We start from the raw sequence: 15,235 nt of genomic DNA on the forward strand, positions 1-15,235 counted from the left end.
AATTTGGGTGGAACTCCTCTTTAACTGAAGCAACTTTACAGGAAAAGAAAATAGTTTACTCAGGCAAACCCCTCCCTCCCACAGAGCTGACTATTCTGTGATTGGCCATAGCCAAAGTCGCCTGTCCTGGAGGCAACTTTAAGTTGCATTGTAAGTTGCTCCAAGTCGCGCTGAAGTCGCGCTGAAGTCGACTTGCAAAGTCGTGCTGTAAGTCGGGTTGCCCCTGTGGCACTTACTTTGAAATTGTAAGCAATAAACAGAATTTCTAAAATAAACAAACAAATAAATAAACCTAATATTTGTGGTATTTTTACACATATCAGTTACAGTATTTAAAAAAAAATCAAAGGTGGAAAAAATATTTTATAATCCATGGGATAAGCAGGTTGGACATATACAAATACGCACATACATTCTCTTCTTTGAATGATCTGACTTTGTTCCTTTGGAAATGTGATTAAAATTCCCTCTTTTTTTTCAGCTGGACATACACATGCATCAATTTGTTGGAACTTATACAATCAAAGTACTTTGGAAAAAACTTCAACCTGCTTAATATTCGCTTACCGGCAAACCAAGATTTCTATGTTGATGTCTTGTACATTGGAGAAGAAGTAACAACAAGTGACGTCTCTGGTAAAACCCTTTCCTATTTCTATGTAGTTTAGGTGCTTTCCTAAGTTCTATTGTTTCTGACTAAAAATGTCATAAACAAGTCAACTTTTAGCGTATACAAACCAACATACTTTATTTGTTTTAACTTCCTTGGAATATAACTGAGCAACTCCACCAAAAATTGGGTGGTGGACAGCAGGGCTAAGAGACTCACCACTGGGTCTTTCCTGCTGTCCTGGAAAATGTGGACATTACCCCCCACCCCGGTATGGCCTTGGCAAACTGTAAGTTCAACTGTGAAACTTATTATCACCAAACGCCACAGAATATGTAAGAGGGAATGGTGTTGGCCTGAATCGTGCTGAGGCAAATGACAGCAAGTATCTCAACCTCTCATCCAAAGTTACAGTCTATTACAGCCTTGGTGAGGCAGAGAAAGATCTTCTTACTGAGCTCTGGGACAGTAGAAAAGACCCAATGGGCATTTCAAGACTATCCAGCCCTATTAAAAACATACAGACCTGTTATGGTTAGAGCAGTTCTTAGATTTCTTAGATAGAGTTTTGGGGGAAGACAATTTAGATAGAGATATGAGTACATCAAATTGCCGCAAATAACTATACTGTATGTAACCCCGGATAAGTCATAAGTGGTTAGCGTTCTTTTCAAAGGGGACTCGATGTATTCTGGATATCACTGGGGGGACTGGTGACAGTTTTGAGTGTTTTAGTAGGGGAGGTCCCTACCAAGGGAGTGCCCCTCCTCTCTGTTAATTTTTTTTATTATATATCATAACAATTGCAACAGGAGTGGCTGCAAACTGTAAAAATGGACAACTGCACCCAAAACCTACAGTATGTTTCTCAAGACAAGTTTCTTTAAACTTACTCTTATACCCATAACTACTGTTTATCTCTTTTTCTCCTGTATGTGATTCAGTTTACAGGCGAAGACCGGCCTTATCCGAAAGTGGGATTGTGATCAGTAGCATTGATGTGACCAGCACGTTTAGTACATCTGTAACCCAGCATACCATCACTATAACACCATACAACTGCGGGTACAATTTCCCGCTCTTTGGTGTAAGATTTACTGAGGTATGTTTGAGAGAGAGAGTGCCTGTTCATAAGAAAATGAATCATAAATATATTCTTATCTTTTGAGATAGGGTTGAGGCATAAATAATGCCAAGTGGTCACTTAGCACCTCAGAGCCCATTCACACAGGGGCAACACAACTTCCAGCACGACTTTGGGAGGCAACTTGGACACGACTTGAGTATGAATCATCAGGCAACTTACAAGGCAACTTCAAGTTGCCTCCGGGACAGGAGGCTTTCCTGTGGCCAATCAAACAACAAATTAGCTCTGTGGGAGAGAGGGGGAGGGAGGGGTTTGCCTGAGAAATGTATGTTCTTTTCCTGTCTTGTTGCTTCAGTTAAGACAGTGATCCGACTTCTGAGGTGACTTCCATTGAAATCAATGGGTACAAGTTGCCTACAAGTCGCTTAGAAGTCGGTTTGAAGTAGTACAGGAACCTTTTCTGAAGTCGGAGCGGCTGCCGGCTCCTTTCACTTACATTGATTTTCTCATGCAGAGCGACTTGAGGAGACTTGGGGCGACTTGGGGCGACTTGAAGTTGGATCCAAAGTAGTCCCTGTGTGAATGGGCTCTAACATTAATATGTTTTTATGTCAGTCCAACTGCTGCCAAAGTGCCATTGTAGGGTCCAATGTAGATTCTGTGTGGGCTGCAGTAAATGATGGTGTCTCATTTAAACATTGTATTGGGTGGACAACCCACAAGAGGATCGCAAGAGACTGTATTCTATACCTCAGTCCTCAGGTACCTCCAACAGATTATAGTAATGGCTTGGTATTTATGGTCTGTTGGTAGTACTTAAAGCAGAGCTCCACCCTGAAAAAAAATCCCAAAATGCTGCAAAAAAAAAAAAATGTTATACATACCAGAAGTGCCTGTTGCTAGGCAGATCATCCTAATCTGCCACTTCCTGATCCGCGTTCCGTCTTCTTTCTTCTCCTCCTCGCGCTGCCTCCTGGGGTATGGGGGAGCGGTGTCTTCTGGGACCTTGTGTGTGTCCCAGGAAACATCGCCCATTCACGTAGCGCCGCACGGCTCGCGCATGCGCAGTAGGGTATCGGGCGGTGAAGCCGCAACGCTTCACTTCCTAAATCCCTCTCCGAGGATAACGGCGGGGCAGCCGAGACCCGAGCGATTGCTCGGCTTCGGCTGCCGTCATCGCGGGCACCCTGGACAGGTAAGTGTCCTTATTAAAAGTCAGCAGCTACAGTGTTAGTAGCTGCTGACTTTTATTTTTTTTTAACCGGACCTCCTCTTTAAAAACTGAGTTTGGTAATCACTGCTGTTTGGCTATCAACAAATTAAGATAGGACTGATAATTTTTTGTCTCCAAAACGAAACTCCATGCTTTCTGGAGCTTCCAGGTAAGTCCGATGGTTGCTCTAGTGGGGCCTCCGAGTGTTTCCTAGCCTTTCCAAGGGTTTCCGAATGCAGCTGAACGGTCTCTTAAAGCGGCGTTTCACCCTAAAAAACAACTTTCTAGCATGTCATTCAGCATAGTAGCGCGAGCTACAGTATGCCTTTATATTTTTTTTTGTCGCCGTACTCACTGTTTAATCGCGTAGTAAAGTTTCAGACTTCCCGAGGGGAATGGGCGTTCCTATGCAGAGGGCTCGTGATTGACGGCCGGCTATGGCGCGTCACGCTTCACGAAAATAGCCGGAGTAGGTCTCGGCTCTTCACGGCGCTATACGGCGCCTGCGCACAGACATCGGAGCTAACTGCGCAGGCGCCGTGAAGAGCAAACTCCCATTTCGGCTATTTCCATCAAGCGTGACGCGCCATAGCCAGCCGTCAATCACGAGCCCTCTGCATAGGAACTCCCATTCCCCTGAAACTTTACTACGCGATTAAACAGTGAGTACGGCGCCAAAAAAAAATATGAAGGCATACTGTAGCTCACGCTACTATGCTGAATGACATGCTAGAAAAAAAAAAATTTTGACCATAGAAGTCAATGTGGAACAAATTATTTTTGTTTTCATTGACTGGGGAAACTCGCTTTGATATGTGGGTGCTTTGGATTACAAGCATTCTCCTGGAATGGATTATGCTCGTAATCCAAGGTTCCACTGTATATATATATATATATATATATATATATATATATATATATATATATATATATATATACATATATTCAGCCATTCATTTATTTATTTATTTTATTACAGGTACTTATATAGCGCCATCAATTTACGCAGTGCTTTACATACATATACTGTATTGTACATTCACATCAGTCCCTGCCCTCAAGGAGCTTGCAATCTAAGGTCCCTAAGGCCCCTTGCACACTGGGGCGTTTTTCATGCGGTACAGCGCTAAAAATATCGCTGCTATACCGCATGAAAAATCATGCCCTGTAGTGTTCAATGTGAAAGCCCGAAGGCTTTCACATTGAAGCGGTGCGCTAGCAGGAGCGCACCAAACGTCCTGCTAGCCGCATCTTTACCGCGGTATAGGAGCGGTGTGTTCACCGCTCCTATACCGCGCCTTCCCATTGAAATCAATGGGAAAGCGCGGTAATACCGCCCGCAACGCGGGCAGTATTAACCCTTTTTCGGCCGCTAGCGGGGGTTAAAACCTCACCGCTAGCACCCGAATATCGCGGTAAACACGACGGTATAGCCGCGCTACAAATAGCGCGGCTATACCGTCACCGCGGCTCCACGCTGCAATGTGAAAGCAGCCTTACTCACATTCATACATACACATACAAGGGGCAATATAGACAGGATCCAAATAACCTACCAGCATGTCTTTGGAGTCATATGGATATATGTTTAGTATGAAAAGATGGTATGTCAATAAAAGTAAAAAAGAATAGAAAAACAGAATAACAATTCATCTCTGTTCTTCGATATTAATAGGGCATTCAGAACAACGCTGATTCAGCCATCTATAGCGCATTAACCTGGACTGAAGGGACATCAATAAGAATAAACAGAACTAAAACAGCTTCTCCACCTATTGGAGGAACGTTCAGCATTCTGGGCTATGGGAAGGAGGTTACAGGTACGGTCACTTATGCTAATTTTCATTATTCTACATAAAATAATAAATTGACCTTTCTGAAACTCCAGTCTTATAAAATGTCATGTTTGTTCCTCCTCCTGAACTCCAGGCAAACTACTAAATGCACCAATGAAATACTGCACATCTAATGCCGCATACACACCATCACTTTATGTGATGGAAAAAAACGACATTTTCTGTGAAGTAAAAAACAACGTTTTTGAAACTTCAATTTTCAAAAACGAAGTTGCCTACACACCATCGTTTTTCTCACAATGTTCTAGCAAAGCGAGGTTACGTTCACCACTTTTTTCCATTGAAGCTCGCTTCATAACTAGCTTCTGGGCATGCGCGGGTTTAAAAACGTTGTTTTAAACGTCGTTTTTGCTACACACGGTCAATTTTTTTTTTTTGACAAAAAACGACGTTTTGAAAAACGACACAAAAAATTGAAGTATGCTTCAATTTTTTATTGTCGTTTTTCACAAGACATAAAACTACGTTTTCCCCCACACACGGTCATTTAAATTGACGTTTTTAAAAAAGTCATTTTTTTCATCACATAAAGTGATGGTGTGTACGCGGCATTAGTTGTCTGTTTTATCTGCCATTCTGTCCATTCAGTCCTGATATTTACACAGCTCTGTCACCTGAGCTTTCACTGCTGCAGTTAGGAAATACTAACAGGTTATGTCCCTACCCCAGCCTTTGACTAGATCAGACACATCTCTCTGTTACTTTGGTCTCTCCTCCTATCAGCACTGTAGTACAATTGATTGTCTCCTCGCTCCGTTCACATTCAGGCATTTCTATTTTTACAGGCGTTTTTCTGTCATTTTTTCTGGTGTTTTTGAAGTGTTTTTGTACAAGCGTTTCGAGTTGACAGGTGACTAACAAAAAGCAGTAAAAGCCTCTATTGTGCCAAAAAAGAAGCTCATGTACTTTTTTGAGCGACAAGCGTTTTGCTTAAAGTTTTTTTTTAAATTCAAATAACAAACATGTTATACTTATCTGCTCTCTGCAGTGGTTGCCACAATCCTCCTCTTCTGGGGTCCCCGGTGGCGATCTTGGCTCCTCCTCTTCCTCTTGGGACTACCATAGCCACGTGCTGGCTATTGGGAAAGTGTAGTATGCTCTCTCCCGACCTGTGTGTCTATGGAGCCGCACTCCATAGATTACACAGCGGGGCTTAGGCCCGCCCCCCCACTTCCTCTTCACTGCATTTAATTGACAGCAGCAAGAGCCAATGGCTCCTGCTGCTGCTGGAATGCTGTGTAAAGAGGAAAAGAGGGGAGAACAGAGGCAGCCGTGTACAGCTCTGATCTCTTCTCCACTCTCTTACTGTTCACACAGAAAAACTGTAAACGTTTTTTACCTTAATGCAAACAATGCATTAAGGTAAAAAAATGTTTTTAGATTTAGTAACTTCCTCACAATTTTATCCCTGACCTGTCTGGTGTGTTTCTTGGCTTTCATGATGCTGTTTGTTCACTAAGGTTCTCTAACAAACCTCTGAGGGCTTCACGGAACAGCTGTATTTATACTGAGATTAAATTACACACAGGTGTATTTACTAATTAAGTAAACTTCTGAAGGCAATTGGTTCCACTAGATTTTAGATAGGGGTATCAGAGTAAAGGGGGATGAATACAAATGCACGCCACACTTTTCACATATTTATTTGTAAATAAAAAAAATGAAAAGCATTTATCATTTTCCTTCCACTCCACAATTATGTGCCACTTTATGTTGATCTATCACATAAAATCCCAATAAAATAAAAAATGTTGGTTGTAGCATGACAAAATATAAAAATTTTGAAGGTGTATGAATATTTTTTCAAGGCACTGTACATTGCTTGAGTTTAAAAAATACATTTTATACAGAGCTGCGTGTGTCTTATATACCTGCCTGGAGTTCAGCATTAAATAAGTTTGAACTGTTAGGCCTCATTCACACAGGCGGAGGGGCTTGTCGGGCACCGCTGTATTCCTATGGAGCGTTCTGATGAAAACGGACAGCATGTCCGTTTTCATCAGATCTTACCCGATCCGATCCGCATGGACGGATGGGGACGTGGCCCCCATACGTCTGTTTTTAGCGGATCGGATTGGGTCGGATGTCAGCGGACATGTCTCCGCTGACATCCGACGCTCCATAGCGATGCATGGAGCGGCCGTTCAGGTCCGTGACAGACGGACCCGAACGGCCCATAGTGTGAATGAGGCCTTATGTTGCATCCCACAGTCCTCTTCCACGCCTCCATGATGACATCACAGAGCTGGTGAATGGTAGAAACCTTGCGCTCCTCCACCTTTAATTTGAGGATGCCCCACAGATGCTCAATAGTGTTTAGGTCTGGAGACATGCTTAACCAGTCCATCACCTTTACCCTCAGCTAGTTTAGCAAAGCAGTGATCTATTTGGAGTGTTTGGGGTCGTTATCATGTTGGAATACTGCCTTGCGGCCCAGTCTCCGAAGGGAGGGGATCATGCTCTGCTTCAGTATGTCACTGTACATATTGGCATTCATGGTTCCCTCAATGAACTGTAGCTCCCCAGTCCCGGCAGCACTCATGCAGCCCCAGACCATGACACTCCCACCACCATGCTTGACTCTAGGCAAGACACACTTGTGTTTTTACTCCTCACCTGGTTGCCACCGACCACACTTGACTCCATCTGAACCAAATAAGTTTATCTTGGTCTCATCAGACTACAGGACATGGTTCCAGTAGTCCATGTCCTTAGTCTGCTTGTCTTCAGCAAACTGTTTGCAGGCTTTCTTGTGCATCATCTTTAGATAAGGCTTCCTTCTAGGATGACAGCCACGCAGACCAATTTGATGCAGTGTGTGGCGTATTGTCTGAGCACTGATGGGCTGACCCCCCACCCCTTCAACCTCTGCAGCAATGCTGGCAGCACTCATAAGTCTATTTCCCAAAGGCAACCTCTGGATATGACGCTGAGCTCGTTCACTCAACTACTTTGGTCGACCATGGCAAGGCCTATTCTGAGTGAGACCTGTCCTGCTAAACCGCTGTATGGTCTTGGACACCGTGCCTTCAGGAGGGAAAATGGCTAATTTGGCCCAATGTGGACATTTTTACTTAGGGGTGTACTCATTTTTGTTGCCAGCAGTTTAGACATTAATTGGTGTGTTGAGTTATTTTGAGGGGAGAGCAAATTTACACTGTTATACAAGCTGTACACTTATTTACAACAAAAAAAACGCGCTATCACAACACAGTAAATTTAGGCAGCGGCTAGCGTGTGATGACAGGAAAATAAAACAATATAAAAGATCCGCGCCTTATTACTTTACATTGAAACAAAGTGTAATTTCTTCAGTGTTGTCACATGAAAATATATAATAAGAAAAACTAAAATGTGAGGGGTGTACTCACTTTTGTGAGATACTGTGTGTGTATATATATATATATATATATATATGGTCTGCAACATGGAGACTCTTATAGACTACATTTAGGACTACACTATACAGAGGTGCATTGATGAGGCGGTTATACTTCCACATATATTTGCAAATGTTGCGCAACTATTACCTCTATTTTTTAACGCAAATTGTTAGACAGTGTAATTTTTTTAATTTATTTTTGCTAGCCAGGTGGTAAGTGCGCTAGTTATAAATTGGGACGGTTGCTATATTTGTTTACTTTTCATGTTAGCAGACACTTTACATATTTGTGGTTGCATTGTAGATCTTCCTGTAAACATATCACCAATGGATCTAAAATCTGCCCTAGAAGCTATTCCAGAAAATGGTCAGGTTACTATTGCATCATCACGAGAGTGCAGACGATACTACTGGCAGATAACATTTGTGACCGCTACAGGTTATCAGCCTCTTATACAGGTAAGAATCTTGGTATGTAAAGGACAGTTACATCTTGTCTTGTATCAGTACCACAGTGATCAATTCATCAAATAGGTGCAACTTCCAAGATGAGAAATTGCTAAATGCAAACAGTGTACTCTCTCTTTAAATGCAAAAACGCATACAATATTTGCCTAATTCATCACCAAAATTCATATACAGTACATGAATGTGTTTAATGTGCTCATAAAAGTGCAACAGATAATCATGCAAGATAATGCTAAAAGTGCAATTCATATACAAAAAATTAAAAATAAAGGTTTGAGAATAAAAAAAAGAAAAAAGGAAAAATTAAAGCTTATGAACTTGTTCTACAAATTCTGTCATGATTAATCCCACCAGAAAAATCTTGTGAAGTACCAGCAACAATAGATCCTCATGCAAAAAAAGATCCCCACGAGTGACAATAGACCCTCCAGCACACCCCAGCCACCATTTGCCATTACATACATTCAGTGCAGGGGGTGCCGGAACTGCGTTCCCCCCACGTTCCCCCTGAAAAAAAGCCCTGTCCCACCACCTGTAGAGGCACTCCTTACCAGAATGATCAGACCTCCCAGTTATAAGAGATCAATCTATCATGAAGAGATTTAAACGGCAAACAGCAACAACCTAGAGGCACTCTCACATCAAGGGTCCATTTCTAGTAGCCGCTAAATAGTCTGATATTTATAATGTGATGATTAATCCCACCAGAAAAATCTTGTGAAGTGTCCCACCCAGGGATTTTTTTTCTCAGAAAGTAGGTGAAGAAACTCTATCCTTCTCCCTTCTGGGTCACTCTTCATCTCCACTCCCTACCCACCCCCAAGCATGTCCCTTGGTTTCTTCCCCCTACCCACCCCAAGCATGTCACTTGGTTCCTCCCCCTACCTACCCCAAGCATGTCCCTCCCAGCAAAAATAGCTCTTCTACCAGCAACAATAGATCCTCACGCAAAAAAAAAAAAAAGATCCCCAAAAAAAGATCCACACCAGTGACAATAGACCCTCCAGCACACCCCAGCACCCATTTACCATTACATACATTCAGTGCAGGAGGTGCCGGAACTGCGTTCCCCCACGTTCCCCCTGAAAAAAAGCCCTGTCCCACCACCTGTAGAGGCACTTTTTACCAGAATGATCAGACCTCCCAGTTATAAGAGATCAATTTATCATGAAGAGATCCAAACGGCAACAACCTAGAGGCACTTTCACATCAAGGGTCCATTTCTAGTAGCCGCTAGATAGTCTGATATAATGGCTCCAGCAAGTTCTCAAAAACTCAAGTGGAACATCAACAAACTCACAATGCTGGTATAACTCAAAAGACACATAAACAACTCAATGGCCCATTATCACAGATTACATAGATTTTAATCGGGATTACACTCACAAAGGGAGACATAGACAGGTATTACACCAAAAAAATAAAGAAAGGGAAGGATTTTTGCATTTAAAGTGACAGTACACTGTTTGCACCTAACACTTGGAAGTTTCACCTGTTTGATGGATTGATCATATAGTTATCATATAGTTATTGATTCATTGATGCATTTTAGATATTTTTTTTGAGCTTTAGGCTTTAAAGCGATGAGATGAATATTTCAAAATTGAATTGCAGCAGGCGCTTTTTCCTTGTCTTCCTTTTTTCTTTCTATTTTTTATCATGTAGGCACTAAGGGCAGATAGTAAAGTTTTTATTTTATTTTTGTGTTAGTACCAGCCAGCTTCTTTCTATCTTTCCAGTGGGATATTTTCTTCAGCTGTAGCTTGTTTCTCTTCCGCCTTGAATGAGGCCACAATTGAGGTATCACTGCCTGGAAATCCATTTTTTTATTTTACATCTTGGAGAATTTACTGGAAATGCAGCCCATCACTTGACTTTGCAGTGGCCACCACTGCTGGATGGAGCTGGGAATTGTGAAGATATTTCACCATTGGAGTCCCTAAGAAATATAATAAACCTGTGTTTTTACAAAACTGATTTATCAGTTTCAGTTGGAATGTTCTCTGAAAACGTCAAAACAGATACCCCAGTTTGGGCAATTTTAAATAGAGTTGATTTTTTAAGCTGGCCATTTTCTATAGCTGCCGATTGATAAAAAATGTTCAACTTGACCATTCAACAGGAGGTGACTTCTGTTTAACAGGGATGGCTACACACACAGTTAAAATTTGCCCCGTCCCTGCTGAACCAGTTGAATTCTGATCAGTGTATGGCCATTTTAGTGTATGGTGAATAAAGCCCCGTACACACGATCGGACCTTTGTCCCACCTAAATCACATGAGAATTCCGACGTAATTCCACCAGAGTAAAAGAGAACATGTTCTCTATCTAAACTCCAATGGAATTACTCCGATGGGGCATACACACGGTCGGAATTTCCGAATGGAAAAATTCCGTCTCTTTTTCCATCGGAGATTCCGATCGTGTGTACAGGGCTTTACAATGCATTAATTCACCCTTGTTACATCTCTTGTGATCTTCAGCAATGAAGTATCCACACTGGAGCATCCAGCTCCTCTCTCAGCAAAGCTCTCTTGGACTACTGGAGAGTCAGGACGCTCTCTATGTTGCAGATAGAGAAAGGAGCTGTGTGTTAGTGGGCATCCTGACTCTTCTGTAGTCCAAGGGAGGGGGCGAGCACGACACTCCACACCAGGGAGAAAGCCTTGCATTACTGTGTGGAGTTACAGACAGAAGAACAGGAAGTGAGGATTTCTCAGAAGAAATAAGGACATTTAAAAACAAAATCGAAGGCTGAGGTAAGTGAAGGAGGACTGCACTAAGGTAAAGTAAGCTATTTAGGGAGAAAAAAAATACCTTTACAACCCCTTTAAAACAACAAGGGCAGAAGATTTAATGGATGGAAAGTTGATATAATTACTGAAGTCCCGATTTAATTTGGGGACTCCAGAGAAAAAAATCTTTCCCTCCCCGAGATCCCAGCTCAACTTCCAATATGACTTAAATATATAGCGAAAAAATAAACAAATATAGCAACAGTAGAGTGAACCTGCTATGTGCATCTGTATTGAGAGCAATCAAGGGAAAATCTATAGATATGACAGCCAATGTGATTACTAAGGGGGGCAAGAGCTATGTGATTATTTTTCCAGTTAGCAATGAAATTTGACAAATATATTTGGATTAAATGTTTGTAAATAAAGTTTGGGCGCCTGTATGCAATTGTTATAAAAATATGTATTATTCTTTGTTAGGCTGGGTTCACACTACGGTTTTCCCGTCCGTCAGCCGCATACGATTTCAGTATTGAAAACGTACGGGCACGGACGGGAAAACGTATAGATAGAGAATGCATTGCAAATCGTATGCACTCAGAAGCATCCGGGTGTGTACGATTTGCTGGCAAAACGTTTTTTAAACGTACGCAAAACCGTGTTCAACCACGGTTTTGCGGTCGTTTTTAAAACAGTATGGCAACCGCATACGTTTTCCTTTAACATTAATGTCAATGGAAAACGTACATATGTGCGGTTCCATACGTTCCCGTCCGTTTCAGCCGCGTACGGTTTTACATATAAATCGTATGCGGCTGACGGACGGGAAAACCGTAGTGTGAACCCAGCCTTACTGGAGAAGTTAAAATGGATATTAAAGAAATAGGAGGTCCTTAACGGTTCCTTCAGGGACACAACCACACACAAAATATGACCCTGACAGCTGTATCAGTTATTCAAAAAAAAAATCTGTTAAAGTCTAGAGCAGTGATAGTGAACCTTGGCACCCCAGATGTTTTGGAACTACATTTACTATGATGCTTTACTATACTGCAGAGTGCATGAGCATCATGGGAAATGTAGTTCCAAAACATCTGGAGTGCCAAGGTTCGCCATCACTGGTCTAGAGCATAATTGTGGGGTGGTGAGCATGTATGTTAGCCCTTTTCAACAGCACATTAATATATATGTTTCTGACAGTTTATATATTAGGTCATTGCTGGGGCAGGCCACAGAAAAACTTGTATGTAAATCCAAAATCTATGTGTCGTTTCTTTTCTTAAAGCCTAAGTTTAGGTAAAATGTATTTTATTTTAAATCAGCACAAGGGTCGGTACTTACATTTAAACTGAAGTGTCTCTTGAACTGGTGTCAACTGTCATAGTTAAATTCCAAAGTTCTCTGCCCCCCTCCGATATCCCACAACAGCAATCTTCTGGCACTGCATACAAGCTGTACTATAGCTTTCATGAATGAATAATTGTCTTTGAATGGAGGAGGTGGATCTTTCGTTATTTCACCCCTCCTACCTTAATAGAGCCCCTTTCATTCATGTCAGCTATAGTACAGCTTCTATAAATGGACGAGGGGGCAGAAGGGGCAGGTACAGTCAACACTTGTGATGGGTGTCTATGACAGTTCAAGCCCTCTTAACCCTGCAGAAACCCTAAGCAGCACAGAAAGATTATGTCTGTGGATTATGGGGGGTAGCAGAGGACTTCCGATGTCAATTAGACATCTGACAACAAGGACCTTTTGCATAAATAGTAAGTAGAGTCCCTAGTATTGATTTTTAAATTTTTTTTTTTTACCAAAACTTAAGCTTTATGAAAAATAAATCTGAAACTAAGTTTAATACCAGGAGATCCTGTCAGTAACAGCACTTCCTGTTAGTGGCTGACAACAATGCTACTGGAAGCAGTGTTGTCAAGCTGCTTTATGCGCTCCATCAGTTGGCCATTGGACTGCAGATTAGGTTTATCAGATGGGCAGACCAATAATAACTTGAAGGTGCTTGCAGGCTGACATTGCTACTGCTAATTATGAGGCAGTGACTTAGTGTTGTCAGCTTGCAGCGGGAAGTACTTTTACTGGTACAGATTTCCGTAAAAAAAAATTGCTTAAGAAAATTGAATATATTTAGACATACCAAAAGATTGATTTAGAGTTTGCATAACCCTAACATTATCTAAAATGTAAAATGATTAGAAGTCCCCAGAAAGAATGCAAGCATAACATTTGTTTAAAGTTGTGTATATATATATGTTAATGTGACTTCTGTGTCCTGGCTAGATAAACGACTCAGCTGTCACTGGAGTAAACGCTAAAATGTATTCCACAAAAGCGGTTGATGGAGGCCTGTTCCGTCAACGTATGCTTGGAGACCTTGTGAGGACGCCACATAAAAATCCTCAGGTATAACAATGTTTGTTATTATTCTACACTTTAAAGTGATCTTATAAAAAAATAATTTTACCTAACTATTTTAAGCTCTCTGCATGACTAATTCCTTTCAACAGGCTGCAATGCCTTCATTTCAGGCCACTTCTTGCTACTTCTGTGACTTTAAAGAGTAACTAAACTATGGAATGTTGTGCCAAAAAATAAGGCAGGCAGATGACAAAGGACTAGTCTCCCATATTGCAGCTGATCTTTTCAAGGTTACTGACTTACAATTGCAATTCGTTTAGTCCTGAATTAGTTATATCCGAAATGTCAGAATTTTTCAATTTCAGAATTTTCGAATTTCTGAATTTTCGAAATTTTAATTTCTGAATTTTCGAAATTTTTATTTCAGAATTTTCTGAAATTTGGATTTTTGAAATTCGTAAATTCAAAATTTTGAAAATTAAAAATTTCGAAAATTATACATTTCGGAAATTCAAAATTTCGAAAATTGGAATGTCGGAATATTTAAATTTCGGAAATTTGGAAACTCGAAAATTCAAAAGTAGGTAATTCAAAAATGTTGAAAATTCAGAAATTCGAAAATCGGAGATTAAAAAATCAAGTAGGTAATTCAAAATGTTGAAAATTCAGAAATTCGAAAATCGGAGATTAAAAAATCAATAATTAGAAAATTCGAAATTCCAAATCTTGAAAATCCGGAAATTTTTAAATTTGAAATTCTGAAATTTGAAAATTCCAAATTCCAAAACTCGAAATTCAAAATTCCGAAATACATTCGGAAATTCAAAAATTGCGAAATTCCGAAATATGAAAATCGGAAATTCGAAAATTCAAAAATATGAAAAAAAAAGATTTTTGAATTTCCGAATTTTTGAATTTCTGAAATTCTGAATTCCGAATTTAGGCATTTCCAAATTTACTGAATTTCTGAATTTCCGGGAAAAAAAATGAATGTAACGAAAATGAACACATTTTTCGACAGTGCACATGTCTACTTACAATGGTTTGTTTAATGGAAACTGTCCCCAAAAGTTCTATACCATTGGTATCTAACCCCATACTGTCTAGCAAAGGTCTATCCTGAGAACTCCTCTCTTTGCTAGAGGCTGCGGAACCACTGGTACGGTCCCACACGTACTTTGGGACTTTAGGAGACTAACTAGCTACTGGAATAAAGTCTTCCAGCTTATATCCAAATTCACAGAGGTCATCACCAAGTCAGATTCAGCACTAGCCATCCTCCCCCTAAACATCGAACACTTCCCCATTCAACTTTTTGATATTACAGTAATCATTCTCATATCCACCAAGACGCTCATCACAAGACTCTGGAAGTCTGTTCAATCACTTAATGTGTCTGAGCTAGTTGCTCTTGTGAATCAAACTTATAACTATGAGTATAGCTCTTAGGGCAGGTTCTATTCCCAAATATAATTGGATATGGAGTCCATGGCTCTCAATGATATCTTGCCAA

At 40.8% G+C, this 15,235-nt stretch overlaps 1 pseudogene; it reads left to right on the forward strand.

Moving 5' to 3' along the window:
- LOC120941314 overlaps positions 1–15,235 on the forward strand; it is a 258,756-nt pseudogene that overhangs the window by 94,307 nt on the left and 149,214 nt on the right.

Source organism: Rana temporaria, chromosome 5 (assembly GCF_905171775.1).
Source record: "Rana temporaria chromosome 5, aRanTem1.1, whole genome shotgun sequence".
NCBI lineage: Eukaryota > Metazoa > Chordata > Amphibia > Anura > Ranidae > Rana > Rana temporaria.